The 13,675-nt window shown below is 42.6% G+C and overlaps 1 long non-coding RNA gene across 1 annotated transcript; it reads right to left on the reverse strand.

Annotated features, from left to right (window-relative positions):
• Positions 1-7,386: 7,386 nt before the first annotated feature.
• On the reverse strand, positions 7,387-11,030 carry LOC116673905 (uncharacterized). The gene is made up of 3 exons (XR_004327915.1): positions 10,864-11,030; positions 8,004-8,005; positions 7,387-7,397 (listed from the first exon to the last, which is right to left on the reverse strand). It is a non-coding gene; the product is annotated as an uncharacterized LOC116673905 (long non-coding RNA).
• Between the last annotated feature and the right edge of the window lie 2,645 nt (positions 11,031-13,675).

Genomic DNA, 13,675 nt, shown 5'->3' on the forward strand with positions numbered 1-13,675 from the left:
GGAGAGGCCACGCTGGGAACCAAAGCTGACAGCACAGACACTTCTCATCCACCGAGGGCTCGGCTGTCTGTGGCCCCCTGGGGTACATGCTCACTTCTCTGTGCCGAGCTGCCAGCTCCACACCGCTGAGCCACCGCTGCTTCAGCGAAGCTGCTCGTTGAGAGCAGAAGCAGCAGAAGCAGTGGGCGCACAATGCAGCAGTGACCTCTGGCCCACATTTAACTGATAGGAAGGCTGTTTCCTTAGTCATATCAGCCCTGATCAAATATCAATAGATCACGCATGTAGCAGATACACAAGCACTACGCACTTGTTGATGATGTTGAGATCTACGTCTCTAGTTAAAAAAACAGAAAACTATCAGAGAAACATGTGTTGAGTGGATAATCACAGACACACACGGTAACAATCTTTAAAATCCAAAATCCAATATCTACCAGGTACGGGGTGTTTATTAAAACCCCCACTAGCTCATGTCTGTCTTAAACAGAAGCTACTCTTCCTGGGGTCTATTATTTCATAAGGATATTACATGAGCTGGAATACATACATCCGTAACATTTATGCTCGCAATACATCCAAAGAACAACAACACACATCAAAGGTACAACAAAGCATAAGCATTGCATAGTTCTTCATTCTTTTGTAATTAGAAAATATATATTTATATCATATTATGTAAATGTATATATTTAAATATTTGCTCTTATATTTTATTCTTATATTCTATTCCTATTATTATCATTATTGTTATTATTTCATGTATACTGTATGTATGTCTATTTTCTCCTAGTATCTCATTTATATTTATATTAAGTGTTGTGTGACTAATGTACGTGTGCGGCTGTAATAGCGCAATTTCCCATTTTTTGGGATCAATAAATATCTATCTATCTATCTATCTATCTATCTATCTATCTATCTATCTATCTATCTATCTATCCGTCATTTCTTTCAATACTGAAAACAAAAAGAAAATAGAAATGTTGTCCACATACGGACCTTTTCTAAGGGAAATGGGACATGTAAAGACTGGGCTGACCTGAGCCATGAACGTTAAAAGAGACCTCTGGATTATTATCATCTTCTCTGTCTGTAAAATAATTATTACTATAACTTTGAAATAAAGAACTACTGAGTTTCATTGTGTGGCGTCCTGATTTAGCCTAAAGGACGGGGAACTGGCAGGAGACCTGCTAACAAGGGCTTTGTCTGAATCTGCGGGCTGGGGTTGTTTGGAGTTGGTCCCTCCAGCTCGCTGTCCTTTGCTCTGAGGATAATAAGCCTCCGACCACTGTCAACAGAGTGTTTATGACCTGCAAAGCGGCCCTGCGTTGTGTTGACTCTGTCAGCAGGGGCCTGAGGGACGCCTGGCTCCCAGGGCTATTAAAAGACACTTTCAGATAACAGGGGAACCATCCCTCGGTTTGAGCCAGTCAGGATTTGTGGATTCGTCTGCAGGATGAAATCTGCAACAAAGATCAATTATTGCTTGTTGTAATTGGCAGATATTAAGCCCCATTTTATAGAATCACATGAAAGCAGATGTCAAATTTAGAGTGTAAACCGCCATGATTAAGCACTTGTTGCCTTTATTTTTCTACAGTAAGTGCTTGGGCATGGAGCCGGACAGTTGCAAGTTTTTTTTTCTAAGGAGCTGAGACAAGAACGTTTATTTGCAACATTTTAGAAGTTTTTTTAAGACAAAGGAAACTTTGTGCAGGCGAAGAAATATATACGAGAGTGTGAAAAATCACAATATTTTACAACACAGACTAAATGGATTTCCCCTCTGAGGGTTGTATATCCCATGACTTAGACAGGTGTGTGCAATGAGTATGTGTGTGTGCGTGTGCGTGTGCGTGTGCGTGTGCGTGTGCGTGTGCGTGTGCGTGTGCGTGTGCTGTGTGTGTGTGTTTGTGTGTGTGTGTGTGCATGTGTGAGAGACAGTGTGTGTATACGTTTTTCTATATGTAAGTCCGGGTGTTGTGTGTTATGTGTGTGTGTGTTTGAGACAGAGTGTGTGTGTGTGTGTGTGTGTGTGTGTGTGAGAGTGTGTGATTTGTATGTAGGTCTGTATGTATGTGTGTGTGTGTGGGAGTTTGTGTGTTTTTCTATATGTAGGTCTGGGTATTGGATGTGCGAGAGTGTGTGTGTGAGAGTGTGTGTGTATATACTTTGTGTCATTCTGTATATAGGTCCGGTAGTGTGTGTGTGTGTGTGTGTGTGTGTGCGCGTGCGTGCATGTGTGTGTGAGTTTGTGTCTTTCTGTATGTAGGTCTGTATGTATGTGTGTGTGTTGTGTGTGTGTGTGGAGTTTGTGTGTCTTTCTATATGTAGGTCTGGGTATTGCATGTGTGTGTGTGGTGTGTGTGTGTGTGTGTGTGTGTGTGTGTGTGTGTGTGTGTGTGTGTGTGTGCGTGTGCGTGTGTGTGAGAATGTGTTAAAAAAAGAGAGCAGGAGAAACGTGAAGGCACCTCTCTCCATCTGGTTTGTGCATCACTGTGCTGGGATCACATTATCCATCGTAGGCTCTCTGGGAATTTCATCAGTCTGTAACATCTCACTTATTCACACGTCTCCGCGGGCTTTACCATGTAGAACAACCCTGAGTGTCTCCTCCTGACACTGCAGTGACCCGGTACATCCTTGGAGCATCTGCAAAGCTTTCCCCCGTCTGATATGGTGCCTCTGTGAGAACTGCTACGGGGCATAAAACTGTCTAAACTCTGTGTTTTACGCTGTCACTGTCTTGTGACTGTCTGACTTGCCTGAGTTGTCCACAGCTCTACAATATATATTCCTGCACATAAACACGGCAACTGCCTTGCCTACAGGGATGGAACCAAAGTCAAACTTTAATGAGTTGAACACAAATTATTTGCAGTTATTTGTAAGTAACAAAGCACAAACACAATAATAATGGCGTTTTCTTTTACCTTTAGATTTCTTGGTCATATGTAACCCTCATGTTGTCCTCAGGTCAAATTTGACCCGTTTTCAATAAAAAAAAAAAAAAAAATGTGCTGTCAAAATAAGCGTTGAAAACGTCCATGTTAAATTATCCAAAAACTTTGGATAAAAACACCAAAAAAGCACCCACAACATTGAAAAAAGTGATAGAAATGTCGGAAAAAGCGATAATGTTGAAAATTGTTGACCAAAATGTTTTTATTGTCATCGTTGACGGCAAGACAACACAAGGGTTAATGAAGGAAATGACAGAAACAAGGGTTACACGTCATGAGAAGCTCAGAAGAAGCCAAAACGCATGTTTCATGCATGGAGATGTGTGTATAGCATATATATGTGTATATAGTAATAAAGTAGATTTAAGAAAGTAAAAAGTTATCTCTGATTTGTTGATCCTAAGATTTTTACATGGACAAATGGGTTTTAAACCACAGACGGATCTTTCAGGGGGGGAAAGTAAATGAAGACATGGTATTTGGTGAAATGTTCTCACACATTCCAGCTGGGTGGATCCAAAGCTAAATGATATAAATACATGGATATATATATAATTAATGATTGCTATACAAAGATGAACTGCAATACATTTTACATAAAGTAGGATTTTTTTTAAAGCAAGTATGTTGAACTGCAAGTCTGTTGCAAGTATGAACTGTAGCTGTTGTCACAATGTGAAAAGATGTAGAACATAGAAGATGTATGTTGTGCATGTATTAAAATACATTATTATTAAGTAATAATGTACCAACATCTACTACCAGTCAATGTTTTGGTACAGCACTCAGGATGTGAAGCCATGAAAGATGTTCTGCCACGCACTGTATGTCTTCCGCCGAGCTCAGATTAATAATGGATTTTTTAAATCGTACGGACGTGTTGTTCCGGTCTCATCCCCAACATCCGAATCGGTACTGACATGAAGTTGTCACGGTAACACTTTTGGGAGTTGCGGTTGTTAGGGGATGTCTGGGGAGTAGTGGAGCAGGAAGAGGCTCAAGTGAAATATCATTCCTGTTTAACGCTGATGTTTCCTCTGGTCCCACAGGCTCATGGCGACCTTTTGATTTATGGAGCAGCGCTGGAGGAGCAGATCAGAATACAGCTGCCCCATAGCTGCACACACACACAAACACACACACACACACACTCACACACACACGTGTACGCCAGACCCAAGCCGGACTGGGTATTTCCCCCCAATTTTATGAATTTATGCTACTTAGTTTGTCGTTTTTCGCTCTCCTTCCCTTTAATTGTCTCCACCACATTTGTCAACCTGCGCAATATCTTCAAACACACCTTTCTTACATTCGAACACCCCAACATTGAAACACTTACACACGACATACACATACACCCACCATTCTCTCTGCCTCTTACCACTTCATTATAACTGCGGTATGCTAGATGTTATTGTCTTTACTGTCTGTCACTGTCTATGCATATTTTTATGTGTGTAATTTGCCTTGTGTGTCACTGTTGTTACACTGCCTTCGTTAATAGTGAAGTCCTGCTACACGTTCTGCGATGCCATGTTGATGCCAGGAAACTACTAGAACTGTTGGGTCCTTGTAAATTCTGGAGTGTGGTCTAGACCTATTCTATCTGTAAAGTGTCTCGAGATAACCCTTTGTTATGAATTGATACTATAAATAAAATTGAATTGAAATTCAATTGAAAGTTCACCCTGCCACGCTCTGCTGTGCCCTGCTACGTCCTGCTGGGCCTTGTGATGCCGCACAGTGCCCTGCTATGCCATGAATTACAAAGAACTACTACAAACTACTATTTTTTCTTATGACTGTTATTGCCACTCTTCATTCTAACCCTAACTGGTCGTCAGACACCGCCTACCAAGAGCCTGGGTCTGGGGTCTGGGTCTGGGTCTGGGTTCTGTCCGAGGTTTCTTCCTAAAAGGAAGTTTTCCTTGCCACTGTCACACTGTTGCTTGCTCTGGAGGACACTACTAGAACTGTTGGGTCCTTGTAAATTCGGGAGTGTGGTCTAGACCTGCTCATCTGTAAAGTGTATCGAGATAACCCTTGTTATGAATTGATTACTATATATAAAATTGAATGAAAATTCAATTGAATGTTCACCCTGCCACGCTTGCTGTGCCCGGGCTACGTCCTGCGGGCCTTGTGATGCGAACAGTGCCCTGAATGCATGAATTACAAAGACTACTACAAACTACTATTTTTCTTATGACTGTTATTGCCACTCTTCATTCTAACCCTAACTGGTCGTCAGACACCGCCTACCAAGAGCCTGGGTCTGGGGTCTGGGTCTGGGTCTGGGTCTGTCCGAGGTTTCTTCCTAAAAGGAAGTTTTTCCTTGCCACTGTCACACTGTTGCTTGCTCTGGAGGACACTACTAGAACTGTTGGGTCCTTGTAAATTCGGGAGTGTGGTCTAGACCTGCTCTATCTGTAAAGTGTATCGAGATAACCCTTGTTATGAATTGATACTATATATAAAATTGAATTGAAATTCAATTGAATGTTCACCCTGCCACGCTCTGCTGTGCCCTGCTACGTCCTGCTGGGCCTTGTGATGCCGCACAGTGCCCTGCAATGCCATGAATTACAAAGAACTACTACAAACTACTATTTTTTCTTATGACTGTTATTGCCACTCTTCATTCTAACCCTAACTGGTCGTCAGACACCGCCTACCAAGAGCCTGGGTCTGGGGTCTGGGTCTGGGTCTGGGTCTGGGTCTGTCCGAGGTTTCTTCCTAAAAGGAAGTTTTTCCTCGCCACTGTCACTCTGTTGCTTGCTCTGGAGGACACTACTAGAACTGTTGGGTCCTTGTAAATTCGGGAGTGTGGTCTAGACCTACTCTATCTGTAAAGTGTCTCGAGATAACTCTTGTTATGAATTGATACTATATATAAAATTGAATTGAATTGAATTAATAAAAAAAAATATTAAAAAAAGAAGCATGATCGGTAGTGACCTGGTAGATTGTGCGCCCATGTGTAGAGGTTTACTCTTGGACTCATCGGCCGCAGGTTCGCAACTTTGCTGCATGGTACAAAAATACGAAAGAAAAAAAATAATACTAATAATAATTAAAAATAATAACAATAATACAGCATTGGACTGAACTTTTTCCGGCTGTTGGACTGAAAGAAAGAGAAAACAAAATGCATCCACACTGTTTTTCTGTGGTTTATATCTGCTTCGAATCCAGGGATTACGTGCGTAAAAAAATGTGACGCTTGTCGCGTTAACTGGCTTTTCCAGCTTATTCTTGAATGGCATGAAGTGATGTAGAAAATGAGCAAGATGAAGAGGATTAGGACCTGAGACTGCTAGTGCTTATCATCTCCCGTAGCAGTGGAGTGTAACCATGGAAACAGGAAGTGAGAGGAAAGCTTCCAAGATGGCCACCAGCTTGTTAATGGGTGCATTCCTCAACGGCAGGGTGTCTGCGGGAGGGAGGAGGGGCGAGCCAGCGAGCGTGTTCACTCCGAAAAAAAAGGGGACTATATAAATAGTAACTGCTGCTGTTTTAAGGACTTCCTGTCACTAAGTATTCCATAAAACAGTAGTTAAATAAACAATCGGTTTCCCATTGGGGCTGCCTTGTCTGTACTGAAGTGAGGTCTGTGGTGGGTTCAATCCAGGACTCCGGCGTGTGGATTTTAAAGCCCCAGACTGGAATCATGGAGCTGTTACAGGTCACCACACTCTCTTTCACTCGCACCGTCTGGTCACATAACCCACACACACACACACCACACACACACACACACACACACACACACACACACACACACACACACACACACACACACACACACACAGCCTGAGTTCCACATTCACCATGATTTTTCCTCCCTGCTAAGTAACTTCTCTACTGACTTTCACTGAGCTCTTCATTGTTTTGTTATGCAAGTGGTGCTCTTGCTTTTCAGTAGTATTCAGGACAAACACATGATCTGGGTGGGACTTCATTCAGAGCGGGTGAGTTAGAGGAATATAAAAGTGGAGATTAGAAAATTAAGTATGTGAAGCAATTAAGTTATTGCACCCCCGCACATTAGATGTAAAATAAAAGGCTTACTGTGAAGTTAAATGTTGCTGGTATTGACATCCCCTTTCAAAGCCATTTAAAAAGTAGTAGAAGCCGGTGCTCAACCCTTTCACATGCTATAAATACTCAGAAGAGAAGGCTCTCTTTAAATAATAGGCTACTCCCATGCTGATATGTTGCCTACACTGAGAGAGGTTTGGTTCGCTGTTCAAAATGTACAATCAGCTTTCACAGTGAATTGTGTAGCCTGGTCTCACAGATTTCAGTTAAATTATCAAGAACTGTTACGTAACACCGCATTACGTGGTGTTGGCCACCACAGTAAACAATGCCAATGTAAAGTCAATGAGATGATGACGTAGCATTACAACGGTAGCGAGTGGTCTGAAAGCCCGAAAATCCACATAGGGAAGTTGGTTGGGGTGGTGGCTGGGTCAAACACAGGACTTACACCCAGGAGACCAGGGACAATGTCCCATGGGTCCCGTTTCCTACCCAACTGGAACTGTTCTTCTTGTCCCGCGTCCTGTTATTGATTTCCTAAACTCAACCGTCCCGTTTCTGTCCCGCGTGTCATGGAAATGTCTCACACACACACACACACACACACGCAAAAACACACACACATACGCATGCATGCACACACCCACAAACCCACACACACACACATGCACACACACGCACACACACACACACAAATGCAAACACACACGTACGCATGCATGCACACACCCACACACATACACGTGTATGTATGCACACACACCCACACACACCCAAACACACGCACACATAAATGTATGCACACACACACACACACACACACATACACACACACACACACACTCACACACACAAACACACTGTCTCTAATAACCACCTATGCACACAGAACAACACAACATATATGCAGACACATACGTTGACAAAGACACACACATGTATATATACACACACTGTATATATATGTCAATACGCATATACACAAACATCTACCAGCTGGCATTGTCATGAGGACCCCATCCATCATGCCAGCGCTGTGATGCTGTCAGCATACATTCCTGAACACAGCTTGGGCAGAGCACATTTGTCAACCTTGAGGAGAGTGCATGCCTTACATGTTTGGATGTTTAAACTTATCTCATTGCAGCCTTTGGAAGTTATTGTCATTCCCGCAGGTGCTAAAATAATCCACAAACAGAGCTCTTTGGTATCTGTATGGATGCCTGAAGTGGTTCGGTGCGACCCTCCAGAGGATGTTTCTCCATGCCATCCTGCTCGTTTGTTTTCAGGGACTTGATGCAGACATTGGAGAATTGAGTTAAAGGATAGGATGTCAGGGTGTGACAGAGCGTCCGCTGCCCTCATTGGCTGTCTCACCCAACACAGACAGCGCCCTCATCTCTGGGGAAGTATCACTTTTTGTTTGTGCGTCTTGCTGGTCAAACACATCATCCAGAAGATACCATCTATCTCTCTCTTCCGCTTTTTCAGTGGTGCAGGCTCAGTTCCAGCCCCCAGCAGGGCCCGGGCACACAATCACTACAGAATATCACCAGACAGTGGCTGTGGAGCCGCAGGAAAATGCACCAAGAGTAAACACAGTGTGTGTGTGCGTGTTGTGTGCCTGTGTACTGATATTCTGTGCATGTCAAGCTACTTTTTGTTTCTCTGAGTGTTTGTTTTGTAGCTGTACGGATGCATGTTTTGTCTCTCCAACCACATCACATTGATGGCCGCTATCTAATCACACATTTGTTGGGTTCAACCCCGAACCCCAGAGGAGTGACTTCCCCCCCGAACAGGATGGGCTATGGGGGAAATTTTGTGCACATGTGAAGTGGAGACACTGATGTCTTCATAATTTTTTTTTTCTGCTGTAACTCATGGAACCTTACTCAGCTCTGCCCGTCCGTCTCCTCTGTTTTCTCCCCCTCATGCCAGAGAGACAAGCTAGATCCGTGAAGAATCTGCTCCCTCCCGCAAGCTGCGCTTCCCTTCTCCGCTCCATAAATCCAGCACCCTGGGGACAGCTGGAAAGACACTGCTAGTAGGAGCCAGATAGAGCTGTCTGAAAAGGCTCCTGTTTCAAATTAGGATTGCTGGACACAAGTCCCCTCGACCCTAGTCCACATCGACCACGGTTCACTACGATTTCCCTCATTCTGCGGGACGTCGTTCACCTTCTGCTTTCTTTGTTTTGGCATTTTAATGATTTAAAATAGTAAGCATTTATGAGGACTTTTGATTTTGATTATTGAGTTAAAGAAACGCCAATAAACCAAAGCATGTTTTTTACCATTTTAGAGTGCTGTGTGGACTAGCCAGACCCTCCTATGCAGTGCTGTGGAGGAAGGTCTGGCAATGCGAGACTACCTTGACCCCAATGTTGAATTTATATCCACTTCCTGTATCCCCTTTCGTCCAGCAGTGTGGACGCACGCTGGAAGGTGAGAGTCAGTGTGTTAACATGGATGTAGCTGGTGTCACTGTGCCTGTGGTCTCCTGATCAGGGCACAGAAAAGCACTTTACAGCCCTGTTAAAGGCAAATAAAGAGCTGTCTCTAAAGAGGGCATATATTTCATGGCCTGTGTGCTCCCATGGTTAATGTCCCGGCCCAGCAGGAGTTCGCTGGACTTCCTCCCTCATTGTGCCTCCGTAAGGTCACTGCAGAGTTGCATACTTCAAATGAAAATGGAGAACTGAAATGCGGTGTGCAGGTTTATAACCTAAATGAAAGACCTGTTAGTATCGCTGCAGACTGTGCAGAGTCCAAAGCTTTGACATTTTTGTAAAACCTCCACAGCAAATTGTCAACAACGTTATTTTATGTAATTGAAAGACATTTGTTTTTTATTTCATTCTGATGCGTTTAGGTCCCGTTACTTAAAAGCACTATTTGTGATCCAAATATAAATATAGGGTTTGCACAACTACCAACGTTCAAACTATAGCTTTGGAACCTGCTCTTACATTGATTGACAAGTCTTTTAGGCTACATTTACACTACTACATTTTGCTTTAAAAACAAGTATCTTTTACTACGTTAACGTCTCACATTCACACTACTCTGGCATTTCCAAGCCCCTAAAACGGAGTCATTTGGAAACACTCAGTTCTGTGCAAAAGTCTTAAGCAGGTGTGAAAAAATGCTGTAAACTAAGAATGCTTTCAAAAATATAAATAATGATCGTTTATTTTTATCATTTAAAAAAATGCAAAGTGAGCGAACAAAAGAAAACTCTAAATGACATAAATATTTGGTGTTACCACCCTTTGCCTTCAAACCAGCATCAATTTTTGTAGGCACACTTTCAAAAAGTCGGGCAACGCAGTGGTCGGCCAAGGAGACTTATTGCAGCAGATGAAAAACACATCAAGCTTATTTCTCTTCAGAAGATGTCAAGCAGTGACATCAGCTCAGAACCAGTGGGACCAGGTACACCCATCTACAGTCTGGAGAGGTCTGGCCAGAAGTGGTCTTCATGGAAGAGTTGCAGCCAAAAAGCCAGACCTCGAACGTGGAAACAAGGCCAAACAACTCAACTATGCACAAAAACATAGGACCTGGGGTGCAGAAAAATGGCAGCAGGTGCTCTGGACTGATTGAAATATTTGGCTGCAGCACAAGGTTGTTTATTCGCCAAAGGGCTGGAGAGCGCTACAATAATGAGTGTCTGCAGGCAACGGGGAAGCATGGTGGAGGTTCCTTACATGTTTGGGGCTGCATTTGTACAAATGGAGTTGAGGATTCAGCTCAGTCTCACAGCTGTTCGTGAAATGGTGACGTTATTTAATCTGTTGATTTGTGTACAGGTGCACGATTTTCTTGTTTTGTCGAAAATCCACGTAAGGAGGCTGGTTGGGGTGGTGGATGGGTCAACAACACAGGACTTTCACCCCGCAAACTGGGGATCGCGTCCCGCGTGTGGCAGTTCCTTTACTCGTTCTTTTCCTTACCACAACCATCCCGTTGTTGTAGCGTGTCCGCCGGCGTGTGGCGTTTCATTTCCCCGTTGTTGCATCCCCAGAGACTGGATTGTGTCGCAGCAGCCGTTGTTGTCACCGTCTACCATGTGTAGCGTTTCAGTAGCCATTATGAGAGCTTCACCATAGCGATTATGAGAGCGTTCTGGAGCCAATATGACAGTGTTTCAGTAGCCTATATGAGAGCGTTTCAATAGCCGTTATGAGTATTTTAGTAGCCATTATGAGAGGGTTTTAGTAGGCAGTATGAGAGTGTTTCAGTAGCCATTATGAGAGCTTCACCATAGCGATTGTGAGAGCATTCGGGAGCCAATATGACAGTGTTTCAGTAGCCCATATGAGAGTGTTTCAGTAGCCGTTATGAGTATTTCAGTAGCCATTATGAGTGTTTTAGTAGGCATAATGAGAGTGTTTCAGTAGCCATTATGAGAGCTTCACCATAGCGATTATGAGAGCATTCGGGAGCCAATATGACAGTGTTTCAGTAGCCCATATGAGAGCGTTTCAGTAGCCGTTATGAGTATTTCAGTAGCCATTATGAGTGTTTTAGTAGCCATTATGAGAGGGTTTCAGTAGCCATTATGAGAGTGTTTCAGTAGCCCATATGAGAGTGTTTCAGTAGCCATTATGAGTGTTTTAGTAGCCATTATGAGAGGGTTTCAGTAGCCATTATGAGAGTGTTTCAGTAGCCATTATGAGTGTTTCAGTAGCCATTATGAGTGTTTTAGTAGCCATTATCAGAGGGTTTCAGTAGCCATTATGAGAGTGTTTCAGTAGCCATTATGAGAGTGTTTCAGTAGCCATTATGAGAGCTTTTCAGTAACCATCATGAGAGTGTTTCAGTAGCCATTATGAGAACGTTTCAGTAGCCATTATGAGAGTGTTTCAGTAGCCATTATGAGAGCGTTTCAGTAGCTATTAAGAGAGTGTTTCAGTAGCCATTATTAAAGCTTTTCAGTAGCCATTATGAGTGTTTTAGTAGCCATTATGAGAGCGTTTCTGTAGCCATTATGAGAGCTTCACCATAGCGATTATGAGAGCGTTTCAGTAGAGTTTATGAGCATGTGTGCATGAGGTTTCAGCCTAGTATGTGAGAGTATAATTTTCCACTAGTGTGTTTGAAAGCTTTTCACTAAAGTTTGTGAGAGCATTTCACTTCTATGCATGTGAGTCCAATTGTGAATAATGTCCCAGATGGCCCCTCATAATCAGAAACCATGGGAAAGAGGACAAGGGGATGTGTTTTCTTTTGTGTTGCATGTTAGCTGTAAAGGAAAGCTGAGCATCTGGGACAAATAGTTTGAAGGAGAGGTTTCCAGATCTCAGGTTGGATTGATGGCACAACGGGGAACACTCAGATTCACTTACTGGACTGTTGGAGGCTGACGCAGGTACGGTGTTGTACCCGTCTTAACATGGCTGCTTTGATATAGACCAGTGGTAGAAGAAGTATTCACATCCTTTACTTCAGCAAAAGTACTAATACCACACTAAAAAAAATAATCTGTTACAAGTGAAAGTCCTGTATTGAAAATGTTACTTAAGTTGAAGTATTAAGAACCAAATGTAGTTAAAGTATCAATAGTAAAAGTACTCAATCCAGAAAAATCTTCCCATTTAGAAAGTGTAAAGGATCATTTCAACTGGACTTGTAGGCCCTTATATTGTTGGCTAGTTTCATTTATAATAAAAACCTCAGATTTTATAAAACTACATGCATTCTGTGTGCAAAACACTTAATGTGTAAAGTAACTAGTAACTAAAGCTGTCAGATGAAAGTAGTGGACTAAAAAGTACAATATTTCTCTCTGAAATGTAGCAAAGTAGAAGTAGAAAGTGGCATGAAAAGAAAAAGCTCATGAAAAGTACTTCAACTTTTGTCCTGAAGTACAGGGCTTGAGTGAATGTTATTACTTTCCACCAATGATAATGACTGATCCCCGAGCAGGTGCTCATGGGTAGATCTGTTTCCAGGGTCAGGGCAGCATGGGAACATGGCTAACACGACCCTGACCTCGCAAAGAATCATTTCCCCTTCGCGACTGTCAAAACAAGCATGTGACATCTATGGTTTGACCACCAGCCTCACGTTCCTCCACTCTGAGGCATGGTGTAGATTCCGGTGGGGGTGCAGGGGATTATTAGAAGAGGTAGATTTCCCCCCCTCTCCAAAAATGGGAAATGTTTAATAGAGCTGACGGAAAAAAATAAGTGGGTCTTCTTGTGTTACACAAATTGTTGCATAAAAATTCACCAGAATGCATTAAATGAACTGTTTGATGCTCAAATTGTTAAAACGCGAAACACGTACTTCTGTTTGTGTTGTGGCTTTTGTGTTGAACAATCTCGGCCACTATACACTTTTCTTTAATGCTTTTTTATTTAATTAATTTAATTTATTCTGCGATATGGTTGGTTCCTTTCTCGTGTGTATAACCATATGCCAATGCCGTTGTCTTGGCAGGTCTCACTTGTAAATGAGATCTAGAATCCCAATAGGTTCGTAACTGGTTAAATACAGAAAATGCAAAGAATATTTTGCACCTAAATTTAAAAAAAAATCAAATCTATCAATGAAAGTCATCCTCATACAACAGTCATTTCACTTTTTGACCCCATGTTGAAACCCCATGGAGGCTCACCCAAACACCCATAGATCATATTCTGTCCTGTT

The sequence above is a fragment of the Etheostoma spectabile genome, chromosome 3 (assembly GCF_008692095.1).
Source record: "Etheostoma spectabile isolate EspeVRDwgs_2016 chromosome 3, UIUC_Espe_1.0, whole genome shotgun sequence".
NCBI classification, from domain to species: domain Eukaryota; kingdom Metazoa; phylum Chordata; class Actinopteri; order Perciformes; family Percidae; genus Etheostoma; species Etheostoma spectabile.